Source organism: Pan troglodytes, chromosome 13, assembly GCF_028858775.2.
Source record: "Pan troglodytes isolate AG18354 chromosome 13, NHGRI_mPanTro3-v2.0_pri, whole genome shotgun sequence".
NCBI classification, from domain to species: Eukaryota; Metazoa; Chordata; class Mammalia; order Primates; family Hominidae; genus Pan; species Pan troglodytes.
In genome coordinates this window covers 60,430,934-60,446,376 of record NC_072411.2, presented here as the reverse complement: position 1 = coordinate 60,446,376, position 15,443 = coordinate 60,430,934, and the positions used below count along the sequence as shown (strand labels likewise).

Genomic DNA, 15,443 nt, shown 5'->3' with positions numbered 1-15,443 from the left:
ATCTGTTCTGAATGACTATTTATGGCCTTTTAAAATGAGGTTTATATTTTATTGAAATTATAGTATAGACAATTTTAGATAAACTCTCACTGTGAGGTCAAATTATTATTTCTTTATTATTTTTATTTATTTCAAAAGCCTTTATTCATTTTTGGTCAGAGGAAAGGACAATCTCAAGGTCAACTTTTCACTTAATTATACGTTTGAACTTACAGGATTCACTACCTAGACACTGTGCCTACTGACAACACAAAATGAACTGCCTTCTAGTCCCTAAAGTTGCATGTTGAAAGAATAAGCAGAATCCTTTGCAATAGCCAACATTGGTACTTATCCTAGGTGTAAGGTGTAATAGAAAAACAGAAGCAAAAACGGACAAGAGCATTGTAACTTTATAGCACAACAAGTGCAAATATCACTGGAACAAATAAAGTTACAGGCACCAAATTTTTTAAAAAGGCAGATTCATAAGCATAAAAAACTTAAATTGGTTGCACAAGATTAACTACTCTGCATGTGGACACGTGTGCCAATCCCAGTAGTTAACCTGGAGACAAACATCCTTAAATCCAATTAACTATACTGAATGCCAAATTCAAAGTTTGTGTTTACCTAGGTCCTCTAAAACCTAGATATGAAATTCTTTCTTTTCAATGAACCAGGAAAATCTACTGTAATGACAGGAGTCAGGAACACCTGGATCAACATTAACATATCTAAGACTTACCTTTTCCGCTATTCCTTCCTACATCTGAATATGCAAATGCTTACCTACTCAAGTTTATTCACTAACTACATTAAAATGATATTTACTATCATGACTTTTTCTAAACTCACACGGCATTTGCAGTTAACTGTAATACAGCTTCCTCAGAATGCCCAAATAGAAAATATTTTGTTCAGTGTTGTGATGGCTGTGACATAACACTAACAGAATATAACTAAATCAGTTATTCTGCCACTACTTCAAATTTTAATTGAACTTTTGATCAAACTTTAATGGATAATCTCATACCTATCTGTGAAATTCCTTGTGTTATAATTACTTTCAATACTTTAAACTATAGTTCCTACCACAGTTTTACAGTGTTCTTTTCTATATTTATTTGGATTTTTACTAAGAGAATTAACATCATGGTGTTATGATTATAATTGCATATAAAGCTTTTTCTAGCAGACCACTGATTAGCTCTAAAGTCAAAGAAGTAATTAGCAATTCAAAGATGGCTTTCCAGAGACAAGAACAAAGCAAAAGGAGTTACTAATAATCATTATGTTACAATCCAGAGGACACATGGTCTACTAGAAAGCTTCCAGTGATCACAACACTGTGACTTTGTCTCAGGACAGTGTCTTCAGATATCCAGAGGGGAAAAACATCATCCAAAGATGTGGTGGAAACTTCAGGTAACAGACAGATGAAGCCTTAAGAGCATGGAATATATCTACATATTGGGAAACAGGGTATTACTGTGGCTGGCTATTTATAAAGGACCACAGTTTCTCCCTATGGATCAATTCTCTCCACACAACAAACTGTGCCTTAATTATTGCTTATTTAAAATTATGTTTTTATGGAGCCATGTGGTACCTGACACAGAAAAATTATCACATAAGGAAGCATTTATTTGAGGTTTAATATAAAATCATACAAATAAAATGTGTATAAACAGAAATCCACATTGAGTCATAACATAGATAGCAAAGGACAAAGTAAAAACAAAGAACATGAATTGGCAGCTATATACAGTTAGACACAATTGTGTCTTGTACACTAGAAAGTCTTTTACAAAATAATCATCTTAGATCAACAAAAGACCAGTCTTCAATGTCATCCTGCAAGATGGGTTATTTTAGCATCATCTCCTGTTTTCTCCAATGTCCTCCTTTAGTATGGCTGGTGATTGTTTTGGTGATTGCGACCCCCTGGAGATGCCTTGCGATAAGTGCTCTTTTGGCCACTATAGTCTGCATACACCTGTGCATAGTCATGGTTCCTATAGTTACACCCAGCATGATCATATCTGCCATAGCCACTACAGTTTTGATCACCACCATAGGCACTATTGTAATTCCCATATCCGCGATCATAGTAGTCACTAGATCATTGATTCCAGTTATGCCTTGACCTTGGTCACGACCCCCTAGGGCCCCCTCATTCACTGGTTGCAGCACCTGTTCTTCCTTTTTGTTTTGCTGTTGCAGCTTCTATATCTCTTTGGGTTGTGCAACTTTGATTTCACACTTCCCAGAACCAATTTGATAATAATCTGCTGTCTAACAATTTCTTTACTGGCTCTTCATCTATATATGTGAGAAAACAAAATCTTCTTTTATTTGTTTTTGTATCCATGGGAATTTCAATATTTTCAAACTTTCCAAAGGCTCCAATATATTCTTTAATTTGTTTTTCAGAAGTTTCTGGGCTCAATCCACCCACAAAACCCTTTTTGGGGAATTCTTTCCCTTTTTTCTTATTATTATACTTTAAGTTCTAGGGTACATGTGCATAACGTGCAGGTTTGTTACATAGGTATACATGTGCCATGTTGGTGTGCTGCACCCATTAACTCGTCATGTACATTAGGTATATCTCCTAATGTTATCCCTCCCCACTCCCCCCACCCCATGACAGGCCCTGGTGTGTGATGTTCCCTACCCTGTGTCCAAGTGTTCTCATTGTTCAATTCCCACATATGAGTGAGAACATGCGGTGTTTGGTTTCCTGTCCTGGTGATAGTTTGCTGAGAATGATGGTTTCCAGCTTCATCCATGTCCCTACAAAGGACATCAACTCATCCTTTTTTATGGCTGCATAGTATTCCATGGTGTATATGTGCCACATTTTCTTAATCCAGTCTATCATTGATGGACATTTGGGTTGGTTCCAAGTCTTTTCTATTGTGAATAGTGCTGCAATAAACATACATGTGCATGTGTCTTTATAGCAGCATGATTTATAATCCTTTGGGTGTATACTCAGTAATGGGATGGCTAGGTCAAATGATATTTCTAGTTCTAGATCCTTGAGGAATCGCCACACTGACTTCCACAATGGTTGAACTAGTTTACAGTCCCACCAACAGTATAAAAGTGTTCGTATTTCTCCACATCCTCTCCAGCACCTGTTGTTTCCTGACTTTTTAATGATCACCATTCTAACTGGTGTGAGATAGTATCTCATTGTGGTTTTGATTTGCATTTCTATGATGGCCAGTGATGATGAGCATTTTTTCATGGTCTGCTGACTGCATAAATGTCTTCTTTTGAGAAGTGTCTGTTCATATCCTTCACCCACTTTTTGATGGGGTTGTTTGATTTTTTTCTTATAAATTTGTTTAAGTTCTTTGTAGATTCTGGATATTAGCCCTTTGTCAGATGGGTAGATTACAAAAATTTTCTCCCATTCTGTAGGTTGCCTGTTCACTCTGATGGTACTTTCTTTTGCTGTGCAGAAGCTCTTTATTTTAATTAGATCCCATTTGTCAATTGTGGCTTTTGTTGCCATTGCTTTTGGTGTTTTAGACATGAAGTCCTTGCCCATGCCTATGTCCTGAATGGTATTGCCTAGGTTTTCTTCTAAGGTTTTTATGGTTTTAGGTCTAACATTTAAGTCTTTAATCCATCTTGAATTAAGTTTTGTATAAGGTGTAAGGAAGGGATCCAGTTTCAGCTTTCTACATATGGCTAGCCAGTTTTCCCAGCACCATTTATTAAATAGGGATCCTTTCCCCATTGCTCGTTTTTGTCAGGTTTGTCAAAGATCAGGTGGTTGTAGATGTGTGGTATTATTTCTATTCCATTGGTCTATATCTCTGTTTTAGTACCAGTACCATGCTGTTTTGGTTACTGTAGCCTTGTAGTATAGTTTGAAGTCAGGTAGCATGATGCCTCCAGCTTTGTTCTTTTGGCTTAGGATTGTCTTGGGAATGTGGGCTCTTTCTTGGTTCCATATGAACTTTAAAGTAGTTTTTTCCAATTCTGTGAAGAAAGTCATTGGTAGCTTGATGGGGATGGCATTGAATGTATAAATTACTTTGGGCAGTGTGGCCATTTTCACAATATTGATTCTTCCTATCCATGAGCATGGAATGTTCTTCCGTTTGTTTCGGTCCTCTTTTATTTCATTGAGCAGTGGTTTGTAGTTCTCCTTAAAGAGGTCCTTTATGTCCCTTGTAAGTTGGATTCCTAGGTATTTTATTCTCTTTGAAGCAATTCTGAATGGGAGTTCACTCATGATTTGGCTCTCTGTTTGTCTGTTATTGGTGTATAGGACCGCTTGTGATTTTTGCACATTGATTTTGTATCCTGAGACTTTACTGAAGTTGCTTACTAGCTTAAGGAGATTTTGGGCTGAAACAATGGGGTTTTCTAAATATACAGGCATGTCATCTGCAAACAGGGACAATTTGACTTCCTCTTTTCCTAACTGAATACCCTTTATTTCTTTCTCCTGCCTGATTGCTCGGGCCAGAACTTCCAATACTATGTTGAAGAGGAGTGGTGAGAGAGGGCATCCCTGCCTTGTGCCAGTTTTCAAAGGGAATGCTTCCAGTTTTTGCCCATTCAGTATGATATTGGCTGTGGGTTTGTCATAAATATCTCTTATAATTTTGAGATACATCCCATCAATACCTAATTTATTGAGAGTTTTTAGCATGAAGGGCTGTTGAATTTCATCAAAGGCCTTTTCTGCGTCTATTGAGATAATCATGTGGATTTGTCTTTGGTTCTGTTTATATGATGGATTACATTTATTGATTGGCATATGTTCAACAAGCCTTGCATCCCAGGGATGAAGCCCACTTGATCATGGTGAATAAGCTTTTTGATGTGCTGGATTTGGTTTGCCAGTACTTTATTGAGGATTTTTCCTCAATAAAGGAAAGGTTTATTGGTCTAAAATTATCTTTTTTTGTTGTGTCTCTGCCAGGCTTTGGTATCAGGATGATGCTGGCCTCATAAAATGAGTTAGGGAGGATTCCCTCTTTTTCTATTATTTGGAATAGTTTCAGAAGGAATGGTACCAGCTCCTCCTTCTACCTCTGCTAGAATTTGGCTGTGAATCCATTTGGCCCTGGACTTTTTTTGTTGGTAGGCTATTAATTATTGCCTCAATTTCAGAGCCTGTTATTGGTCTATTCAAGGATTCAACTTCTCCCTGGTTTAGTCTTAGGAGGGTGTATGTGTCCAGGAATTTATCCATGTCTTCTAGATTTTCTAGTTTATTTGCGTAGAGGTGTTTGTAGTATTCTCTGATGGTAGTTTGTATTTCTGTGGGATCGGTGGTGATAACCCCTTTATCATTTTTTATTGCGTCTATTTGATTCTTCTCTCTTTTCTTCTTTATTAGTCTTGCTAGTGGTCTATCAATTTTGTTGATCTTTTCAACAAACCAGTTCCTGGATTCGCTGATTTTTTGAAGGGTTTTTTGTGTCTCTATCTCCTTACGTTCTGCTCTGATCTTAGTTTTCTTGCCTTCTGCTAGCTTTTGAATGTGTTTGCTCTTGCTTCTTGAGTTCTTTTAATTGTGATGTTAGGGTGTCCATTTTAAATCTTTCCTGCTTTCTCTTGTAGGCATTTAGTGCTATAAATTTCCCTCTACACACTGCTTTAAATGTGTCCCAGAGGTGGTGGTATGTTGTGTCTTTGTTCTCATTGGTTTCAAAGAACATCTTTATTTCTGCCTTCATTTCTTTATGTACCCAGTAGTCATTCAGGAGTAGGTTGTTCAGTTTCCAAGTAGTTGAGCAGTTTTGAGCGAGTTTCTGAATCCTGAGTTCTAGTTTGATTGCACTGTAGTCTGAGAGACAGTTTGTTATAATTTCTGTTCTTTGACATTTGCTGAGGAGTGCTTTACTTCCAACTATGTGGTCAATTTTGGAATAAGTGTGATGTGGTGCTGAGAAGAATGTATATTCTGTTGATTTGGGGTGGAGAGTTCTGTAGATGTCTATTATGTCTGCTTGGTGCAGAGCTGAGTTCAATTCCTGGATATCCTTGTTAACTTTCTGTCTCGTTGATCTGTCTAATGTTGACAGTGGGGTGTTAAAGTCTCCCATTATTATTGTGTGGGAGTCTAAGTCTCTTTGTAGGTCTCTAAGAACTTGCTTTATGAATCTGGGTGCTCCTGTATTGAGTGCATATATATTTAGGATAGTTAGCTCTTCTTGTTGAATTGATCCCTTTACCATTATGTAATGGCCTTCTTTGTCTCTTTTGATCTTTGTTGGTTTAAAGTCTCTTTTGTCAGAGACTAGGATTGCAACCCCTGCTTTTTTTTTGTTTTCCATTTGCTTGGTAGATCTTCCTCCATCCCTTTATTTTGAGTCTATGTTTGTCTGTGCACGTGAGATGGGTCTCCTGAATACAGCACACTGATGGGTCTTGACTCTGTCCAAGTTGCCAGTCTGTGTATTTTAATTGAAGCATTTAGCCCATTTACATTTAAGGTTAATATTGTTATGTGCAAATTTGATCCTGTCATTATGATGTTAGCTGGTTATTTCGCTCATTACTTGATGCAGTTTCTTCCTAGCATTGATGGTCTTTACAATTTGACATGTTTTTGCAGTGGCTGGTACTGGTTGTTCTTTTCCATGTTTAATGCTTCCTTTGGGAGCTCTTGTAAGGCAGGCCTGGTGGTGACAAAATCTCTCAGTATTTGCTTGTCTGTAAAGGATTTTATTTCTCCTTCACTTATGAAGTTTAGTTTGGGTGGATATGAAATTTTGGGTTGAAGATTCTTTTCTTTAAGAATGTTGAATATTGGCCCCCACTCTCTTCTGGCTTGTAGAGTTTCTGCCGAGAGATCTGCTGTTAGTCTGATGGGCTTCCCTTTGTGGGTAACTCGACCTTTCTCCCTGGCTGCCCTTAACATTTTTACATTTGGTGAATCTGATAATTATGTGTCTTGGAGTTCCTTTTCTCGAGGAGTATCTTTGTGGCATTCTCTGTATTTCCTGAATTTGAATGTTGGCCTGCCTTGCTAGGTTGGGGAAGGTCTCCTGGATAATTTCCTGAAGAGTGTTTTCCAACTTGGTTCCATTCTGCCTGTCACTTTCAGGTACACCAATCAGACGTAGATTTGGTCTTTTCACATAGTCCCATATTTATTGGAGGCTTTGCTCGTTTCTTTTTACTCTTTTTTCGCCAAAGTTCTCTTCTTCCTTCATTTCATTCATTTAATCTTCAATCACTGATACCCTTTCTTCCATTTTATGGAATTGGCTACTGAATCTTGTGCATGCGTCAGGTAGTTCTCCTGCCGTGGTTTTCAGCTGCATCGGGTCATTTAAGGACTTCTCTACACTGGTTTTTCTAGTTAGCCATTTGTCTCATCTTTTTTCTAGGTTTTTAGCTTCTTTGTGATGGGCTCAAACATCCTCCTTTAGCTCGGAGAAGTTGGATCGTCTGAAGCCTTCTCTCAACTCGTCAAAGTCATTCTCTGTCCAGCTTTGTTTCATTGCTGGTGAGGAGCTGTGTTCCTTTGGAGGAGAAGAGGCACTCTGAGTTTTAGAATTTTCAGCTTTTCTGCTCTGGTTTCTCCCCATCTTTGTGGTTTTATCTACCTTTGGTCTTTGATAATGGTGACGTACAGATGGGGTTTTGGTGTGGACGTCCTTTCTCTTTGTTAGTTTTCCTTCTAACAGTCAAGACCCTCAGCTGTAGGTCTGTTGGAGTTTGCTGGAGGTCCACTCCAGACCCTGTTTGCCTGGGTATCACCACCAGAGGCCTCAAAACAGCAAATATTGCAGAACAGGAAATGTTCCTGCCTGATCCTTCCTCTGGAAGCTTTGTCTCAGAGGGGCACCTGGCCGTGTGAGCTGTCAGTTGGCCCCTACTGGTGCTTTTCAGACAGTGGGTGCAGGACAGTGTGTGCAGCCCACCGAGCAAGAGCCAATGCAGGGCGAGGCATCACCTCACCTGGGAAGCGCAAGCGTTCAGGGAATTCCCTTTCCTAGCCACTGGAAGCTGTGACAGACGGCACCTGGAAAATCAGGTCACTCCCACCCTAATACTGCACTTTTCCAACGGTCTTAGCAAATGGCACACCAGGAGATTATATCCCATGCCTGGCTCAGAGGGTCCCAGGCCCAGGGAGCCTTGCTCATTGCTAGCACAGCAGTCTGAGATGGAACTGCAAGGTGGCAGTGAGGCTGGGGGAGGGGTGCCCGCCAGCTGAGGCTTGAATAGATAAACAAAGCGGCAGGGAAGCTTTAACTGGGTGGAGCCCACCACAGCTCAAGGAGGCCCACCTGCCTCTGTAGACTCCACCTCTGGGGACAGGGCATAGCTGAACAAAAGGCAGCAGAAAACTTCTCCAGACTTAAATGTCCCTGGTCTGACAGCTTTGAAGAGAGTAGTGGTTCTCCCAGCATGGAGATTCTTTCCCTTTTAAAGCTTTGGTCCTCTTGGAGTCTATCAATTTGCCATCCAGTTTGTGTTCTTTCAGTTCCAAAGCATTATCAACACTAGCAGCATCTCTGAAAAGCACAAATGCAAATCCCATTATCTCCCAGTGATTGGATCTGTGTTAATTGTGTAGTCTACAACTTCCCCAAATTGAGATAAGTTTTCAGTCACATCTTTTTTGCTTTTATCCCAGCTCAAACCTCCAATACACATTTTACTATCATCTTGCTCATTCTTGCTTGCATTCATCTTGGGTCCCTCTGTGAATTCTGTTGCTGTATTTGTTCATGTCCTCCACAGTGAAGGAGTTGTCAGCAGAGAGGTGCTGGCATGCAGACTAGGTTGCTGCAGTAGTGATGGCAGAGCAACTATTTCTGTATTTAATATGGTTAAAAGATTTACCTCCTGGTTCCAGTTTTCCTTTCTAGGGGTGGGAAAATTTTTTCTTTCTAGGGGTGGGGAAAGGCCTACTTTCAAAATATTTCAGCTTTCAACTGTATAGATTGTATATTTTCACAAAGGAGGGGATGGTTATCCAGTTTCTAATGAGGGAGATGGGCTTGTAGAGGTAGTTCTGACATCTATCCCCTTTCTCACACATACTCCTGATACCATAGACTTAAGTAGTCAATGTATTTTTATTGTTTGGCTTAGCTGCCTTTTATTATCTCATATGTTCCTAGCTCTATGTTTAGTGCTTTAGAGTATTACTAATCTCCAAAACAAGCATACAAACATTACTAATCCTATTTTACAAATTAAAAAAATTGAGACCCAGAGAAATTAAGCAAATTGTTCAAAGCCATAGTTAGTAAGTGGCAAGGCCAGGATCTCTGAAGTACCAAAACCAATATATACCCTTCCTACTACTTCTTCACGAGCTAATTCCTGGTTTTATCATGGAAAATTGAGAGCTGACTTCACATTTGACTGTTTCTTGGTCTTTGTGACGTAAAACTCAATCACAAAATTATCTTGTAAAAAAAGGTTTTTTAAAACTTCAGTGACTCATTCTTAATATAACCTTTCCATAGTATTTAAATTTTCATAGAGCTATTTGATGACTTTTTAAAATTAGGCCTTGTGAGTTTTAATTCTTTGGAAGTCAATAGAATTATTTTGATGCTTGCTTGTTTCCAAATATTAAAAGCTGAGTAATTTAAGCCTGTGAACTCAATTAGTTAGAACATGATCTTAGTGTTGATCATCATACAATTCTATTGATGTCCCACAGGAAAAAACTCAGTCCAAAGCTAAACCTAATGCTACTCCTGGCACACATTTGGGTTATTATCTTCTCTAATTATGAAATACAGCATGCAAAGCCAAGTTTCTGCTTCTATATGACCCTAAAAAATGGAATGGGGGTGATTTTTATACTTTCTTTCACTCTTCTAAAAGTTACAATTTTGTTTTCTGTTAGCACGCACGTATTGATTCACTCATTGATTCACTCATTTGTTCATTAAAACACATTTATTGTATGCTTCCTATATGCCAGGCATTATTCTAAGAGATATATATATGATAAACAAGACAGAAAACATGTTTGCTCCACAGAGCTTCTATTCTAGTGAGGAAAGACAGACAAGCAACCAAAAAAAAAAAAATAGTGATAATTGTTTGTAAGATGATATAAGAGAGTGTTCTGAAAAAAAACAGTTGGGGATTGGGGATATTATTTTGGGCAGGATTGTCACATAAGATCTGGTAGATGTGACTTTTGAAACAAGACCTGAACTATGAGAAGGAACTAGCCATTTGGGAACTACTTCCCAAACAAATGCAACAGACTTGGAGGCAGAAATGAACTTGGGAGATACCAGGAACAGAAAGAAGGTGTTACTAGGATAGTTTTTAAGGCTGGAAGAGGAGGCAGAGGCCAGCCCTTGAGGATTTTAAATACATTTAATTTTTCCTTCAGTTTCTTCTGAAATGACATTACTGATATTATTATATTGGACTTAGAGTTAGTTTTGCCTTCTTGATACTATTAATTATGCCACAGAGAAAACCATATATTATCATAAAATTTTAGAATGGAAAGATTCCTTAGAAATTACCTAGTCCAACCCCTTCATTGTAGAGATATGGCAATTTGAACCCAGAAAAGTTAAGTGATTTGTAGGAGGTTAATCAGCAAGCCTGGGTAAGCTAGGATTTGAGCTCAGGCTTTAGTATTACACGGTGTGATGTTCTTTCCAGAAAACTAAAAAAAAAAAAAACACTCAAGGGATTTTTACGTTTATGGTGTTTTAATGGTTCTCTTATTACCTATTTGATTTTTTTAAAAAATAATAGATTACTATAATTTAACAAGTATTTAAATATAGTTGTTTTAGATTTGAACTATGCATATTTTTAAAAAATCATTTGCCAAAGTTTTATAAGAGCAGAATGATGCAAAAATTGGCTTAGTATCCATCTTTTAATTACCTTTAATTGTACCACCTGCTGAGGTTCTTAACCTGATGTCTTTATGCCTCAGGGGGATCTACAAATGAACTTCAGGGTTCCACTAATCCTTTGAAAAAATGCACAATGTTTTACACACCTGTGATTATCATTTCAGGTCCTCCAAGGAATAGACAACAAGACAGAATTAGACAAGCTTAATTTATGGGGGAGTGCATGTGGAGGGTAAAGGAGAGGGAGGAGGAATAGAAGGCAAGAGCCTTGAGACCACAAGGCAGGTCTGGCATCTGTGAAAGGAGAGAGGGGAAGGAGGATTTGGTTGGAGGCCTCAGACTGCAGTATAGTTCTAAGAAAATCTCATCCAAGCTAATGTGGAGTCCCCAAGCAAAGTTTGCTTATTGGAAGCATCCTATATTGGGCAGAAAGGTACAGGCACCATTACCTCTTCCATGGTTATTTATTGGCTCCAAGAAGCCCTAGGGCAAGTGCTATGAGCAGTCATGAATCCAAGGGGTAGTAGCTGGGGCTGTCCATCAGCTCAGCTCCTGGCAGGAGTTCTATGAAGGAGATCTGGGTGGTACACTTCCAGGGCCACCACAGTATGCTTATTTGCACTCCTTTGAGGGAATTATCTGTGGCTGTTGTTACATTTACAAAGTGTTTGGGTTCCAAAGAAAGTTCAGAACAACTGACTATTCAGACACCTTGATATAGTTTGGATTTGTGTCCCTGCCCAAATCTCATGTTGAATTGTAATCCCCAGTGTTGGAGGAGGGAACTGGTAAAAAGTAATTGGGTCATGAGGGTGGAATTCCCCCTTGCTGTTCTTATGATATTGAGTGAGTTCTCATGATATCTGGTTGTTTAAAAGTGTATAGCACCTCTCCCTTTGCTCTCTTCCTCCTGCTCCAGCCATGTAGAATGTGTCTGCCTCCCCTTCTGCCATGATTGTAAGTTTCTTAAGGCCTTCCTAGCCATGTTTCCTGTACAGCCTGCAGAACCGTGAGCCAATTAAACCTCTTTTCTTTATAAATTACTCAGTCTCCAGTAGTTCTTTATAGCAATGTGAGACTGGATGAATACAGAAAATTGGTACTGAGAAGTGGGGCATTGCTATAAAGATACCTGAAAATGTGGAAGTGACTTTGAAACTGGGTAAAGACAGAGAGGTTGGAAGAGTGCAGAGGGCTCAGAAGAAGACAGAAAGATGAGGAAAAGCTTGGAATTTCATAGATACTTGTTCAGTTGTTATGACCAAAATGCTGATAGTAATATGGACAATGAGGCTGATGTGGTCTCAGGTGGAGATGAGGAACTTATAGGGAACTGGAGCAAAGGTCACTGTTGTTAGGCTTTAGCAAATACAGCATTGTGCCCCAGCTCTAAGAATCTGTTGAACTTTGTACTTGAGAGATAGAATTTAGGGTATCTGGCAGAAGAAATTTCTAAGCAGCAAAGCATTCAAGATGTGGCCTGGCTTCTTCTAACAGGATATGCTCATATGTGTGAGCAGAGATGATCTGAAACTGGAACTTCCAGCTGGCTGCAAAAATTTGCCTAAGTAAAGAGGAGCCAAATGTTAATAGCCAAGAAAATAGGGAAAATGCCTTCAAGGCATTTCAGAGACCTCGTGGCAGCCCCTCCCATCACAGCCCTGGAGGCCTAAAAGGGAAGAATGGTTTCCTGGGCTGGGCCCAGGGCCCTGCTGCCCTGTGCAGCCTTGGGACACTGCTCCCTGTGTCCCAGCCACTCCAGCTCCAGCCATGGCTAAAAGGGTCCCAGATATGTCTCAGGCCACTCCTCCAGAGGGTGTAAGCCGCAAGCCTTGGAAGCTTCCATGTGGTGTTAAGCCTGCAGGTGCCCAGAAGACAAGAGCTGAAGCTTGGGAGCCTATGCTTAGATTTCAGAGGATCTATGGAAAAGCCTGGATGTGCAGGCAGAAGTCTGCTGAATGGGCAGAGCCCTCATGGAGAACCTCCACTAGGACAGTGTAGAGGGGAAATGTGGAGATGGAGCCCCCACACAGAGTCCCCACTAGGGCACTGCATAGTGGAGCTGTGAGAATAGGGCCATCATCCTCCAGACATCAGTATGGCCTGAATGTGAGACATGGAGTCAAAGGAGGTTATTTTAGAGCTTTAAGATTTAGTGACTGCCCTGCTGGGTTTTGGACTTGTACAGGGCCTGTAGTTCCTTTCTTTTGGCAGATTTCTCTCTTTTGGAAAGGGAGTAATTCCTATATCCCATTGTATTTTGGGAGTAAATAACTTGTTTTAGATTTTACAGGCTCATAGGCAGAAGGGACTTGCCTTGTCTCAGATGAGACTTTGGAATGTGGACTTTTGAGTTAATGTGGAAATGAGTTAAGACTTGGGGGACTGTTAAGAAGGGATGATTGTATTTTGCAATTTGAGAAGGACATGAGATTTGGGAGGGGCCAGGGGAGAATGTTATGGTTTGGATTTGTGTCCCTGCCCAAATCTCATGTTGAATTGTAATCCTTAATGTTAGAGGAGGGGTCCAGTGGGAGGTGATTGGATCAAGGGGGTGCACTTCCCCCTTGCTGTTCTCATGATAGTGAGTGAATTCTGAAGATAACTGGTTGTTTAAAAGTGTATAGCACCTCACCCTTCACTCTCTTCCTCCTGCTCCAGCCATGTAGAATGTGTCTGCTTCCCCTTTGCCTTCTGCCATGATTGTTGAGGCCTCCCTAGCCATGCCTCCTGTACAGCCTGTAAAACCATGAGCCAATTAAGCCTCTTTTTTTTTTTTTAATGAATTACTCAGTCTCAGGCAGTTCTTTGTAGCAATGTGAGAATGGACAAATTCACACTTAAATTATGGCCCCAAACTATGGACTCAAATTTATTACCTTGAGTTTGGTAAGTAATACATACCAAATCATTGCTAATTGTGATATTGTTGCCATTATCTCTTTATGGGTGACAGAGACATTTACACTTTTTACATTCATGTCTATCTCAATGAAAGCAAGGAGTGTCTGACTACTGGCTCTAGGTTTATACCACAGGGTTTGGATGTACCTATTTTTCCTTAGGAGAAATGCTAAAGTTTCAGATCATGGATGATGGAAACCAAATTTATGGATTTATATCATCATTCTGGCACTGACTGGCTGCTTGACCATAGTAAATTACTTCATTCCTCATTCATGCCTCACATACTTCATTCATGCCTCACATTCCTCATTTCTAACATTGCACATAATCATAATAGTGTCTGCCTTCTGGAATTGTGGGAAGGATTCAATGAGATGATCTCCAGAAAGCTCCTCATATAGTGCCTAGCACACATTATTCTTTTTTTTTATATATACTTTTAAGTTTTAGGGTACATGTGCACAACGTGCAGGTTTGTTACATATGTATACGTGTGCCATGGTGGAGCAGACATTATTCTTATGGTGATAGGCTATTGGGCACTGGGCACTGCAGTTTGCCCCACTTGAGCAAATTCAGCACTCTAAAATGTGAACTTTGGGAGTGAATGAATGGATTAAGCTCTGATCCTATCTGATCCTACAAGCTGCAGAAGAATCCTATGAAGACTTGGCTCTTCTAAAGTATTTGAAACCTTTTTTAGTAAAACAGTAGTGTTTCTGGTTTGGTAAGATTTGTGGAGATATTTATTTTTTTCTTTGGGCTTATTTGTATTTTTAATTACAAAATTATGCATTATTTGTATAATTAAGCATTTTAGATTTTATGCCTAACACATCTGTTTTTAAAGCAAGTTAAAGCTATAAAGATGATTTTACATAGAAGTGGATTATTTCATAATATGTTACTATTACTGTTGTTACTGTTTAAAAGTTTTCAAATTTCCTCCAGAGAGCTTGACCTTTATTGATGTATCACTTTCTGTTTGGGTGACACTGCCTTTTCTCCTTTAACAACTTCCTTGATTTATCTCAGTCTGTTTTTTCTGTAATTCCTTTTTAAATTTCCTATCTTCTTGGTACATCTACTTTTCACTATTTCTGGTATAAACATTTTAGTAAGGCAGATATGATAAAAATTTGAAAGATTAAATAAGCACTCACGAGTTATTTAGTCCAGTGGTAACAAATTACAGCCCAAGGGACAAATCTGACCAGCAGCCTATTTTTGTTATTAGAACCATGCTTTAAAAATTACACATTGGCTATACAACTCTCACGCTACACAACTGAGTTGAATAGTTACAACAGAGATGGAATGACAAGCAAAGTAGAAAATATTTACTATCTGTCCTTCTACAGAAAAAGTTTGCAAACCCCTGATTTAGTTTCCTCAAAAGAAAAAAAAAAAGGCAAGAGAAAAAAATGTTCTAGAGTAAGATAGTTCTTTGAGTGTAGGAAATGTGTCTTACTCGTCACTTTATCCTTAGTAGCTAACCTACAGCTGGGCTTATTTATATGAGATAATAATCAAATATTTATGGAATTGAGTTGACTATGGCTTTACTTTACATTAATTTTTAAAATTAAATGGCTTAAATTATAAAGAGATTTCATCCCAGTAGGTTTTTATTAAAATGGCACTGTAGAGTAAACTAGCTGGGATAGCCCACTGAAGTGACCATTATAAATAATCTCTCTGGGGTGATTTGTA

The 15,443-nt window shown here is 39.0% G+C and overlaps 1 protein-coding gene and 1 pseudogene across 8 annotated transcripts in view; one reads left to right on the top strand and one right to left on the bottom strand.

Annotated features, from left to right (window-relative positions):
- Positions 1–15,443, top strand: part of CCDC148 (coiled-coil domain containing 148) — a 320,462-nt gene that overhangs the window by 29,751 nt on the left and 275,268 nt on the right. The window lies entirely within an intron of this gene.
- LOC104005226 (heterogeneous nuclear ribonucleoprotein D-like) lies at positions 1,889–2,368 on the bottom strand (annotated as a pseudogene).